Raw genomic sequence first — 1,482 nt, 5'->3', positions numbered from 1 at the left:
TCATAGGTACTTAGCACCTTTTTCTATTAGATCTAAAAATAGACCCAGCTTAAGGTTTTTAGCTTTACTTTAAGTGTGGGTTAAGTACTTTACATTGTTCAGTCAGGAGTTTACAACTTTATCTTCCTCTAAAGTCTGCCTCAGTATGGGTGGAGTAATGTTAGAGTTCTCACATTCCTGATCAAGTCCCTTCATTGTTTAAAATGGGGAATGGTCTTAACCAAATCTTCCGAAGTAGGGCCTGAGAATTTTCAAGATTCCCAGCATCTAGGGAAGATCCATGGATCCACACTTCTGAGCAACTCAGCTACTGCACACACGACTTAGAGACCTGGTGCGAGTGGCGGCATGAACTAGAGATATCCGATATTGTCCTCGTCACAGACCTACGGCGTCCAGTCATCAGCTTTCCCCCAGCCTTCCGTGATCATGTGGTCTTAGTGCTGACCCAAGTGGATCCGGCTCCCCCAGCTCTCATCAGAGCCCAGAAGTATCGCTGCCGTTCGCACTGCCCGGCTCCACCTTGCGCTTTTCACAACTTTCCTAAGAGGCCCGTCTGAACTCGCGCCCAGGGACCAAAGCAGTTGCTGAGGGCTTGTGAGACCCTCACTGTAGGGAAAGTGGCCTTAAGAAGCTGGAGAGAAAAGGTTTTCTTTTCTCTTCTGCATCCAGGATGCAGCTGGAGCAAGCCGGGAGGCTGGCTCAGGGGAAGAAGAAGATGAAGAGGGATCAGCAGGCCTGGTGGAGCAGCAAACATGGAGCTCTGGAACCAATGGGCCCATCCCGAGCCCTATGAGGATGCCCTTGTGGCTGCCGTCGTTGGCTGGGTGGGTTTTCCTAATGTGGGAAAGTTGGCCCCGATCAATGGACTTGCAGGGTGGGAGGCGGGGAGCTTTTGCAGAACGGGTCCCACGGGCTACTTTCAGACATATTTCCTCACACCCTCTGTTTAGCTTTGTGCCTGCCCTGCCTTTTCTTTCCTTCCCTGCTGCTCCGACAACTACCGGTCCTGGCTGGGATCTGCCCCATTGCTCCAAGCCAGCAGCCATGCACGTCTGTGGGAACCTGGCCTCCCGAATACCTGTGCAGGCACTGCTTCAACTGAGGCACCCTGACGCTGAAGACTCGGGCCATGACCCCCCCCCCCCCCCCGGTGTGTTTGGGACACCTGAGAAGCCTCCTGGAAGTCTTATCCAGACACCTTGGAGCTGCTGTCGGGGGAGGATGAGGATGATGAAGAAGAGCTGAGCAGTTCTGGGGAAGAGGAGGGAGAGGAGGACTGAAATGCTGATGAGGAGGGTGAGGGGGATCAAGACACCCCATCCCTGCCCAGCCTTCAAACCTGGCAGGGCTAAACCCCTTTGCCCTACTGGTGAGGATGAATGCTAAACCTCCAACCCTTTTTCCTCCCTCCCATCCAATCTCCTTGTTCTTGGTCTGATCGGGGGGGGGGGGGTACCCCCTTTTCATGTCCCCAACTGT

General features: G+C 53.6%; 1 pseudogene; it reads left to right on the top strand.

Annotated features, from left to right (window-relative positions):
* Positions 1-210: 210 nt before the first annotated feature.
* LOC130453791 (guanine nucleotide-binding protein-like 1) lies at positions 211-1,248 on the top strand (annotated as a pseudogene).
* The last annotated feature ends 234 nt before the right edge of the window (positions 1,249-1,482 follow it).

Source organism: Monodelphis domestica, chromosome 1 (assembly GCF_027887165.1).
Source record: "Monodelphis domestica isolate mMonDom1 chromosome 1, mMonDom1.pri, whole genome shotgun sequence".
Taxonomy (NCBI): domain Eukaryota; kingdom Metazoa; phylum Chordata; class Mammalia; order Didelphimorphia; family Didelphidae; genus Monodelphis; species Monodelphis domestica.
The sequence above is the reverse complement of the archived record's forward strand: the minus strand, read 5'-3'. Positions and strand labels throughout refer to the sequence as shown.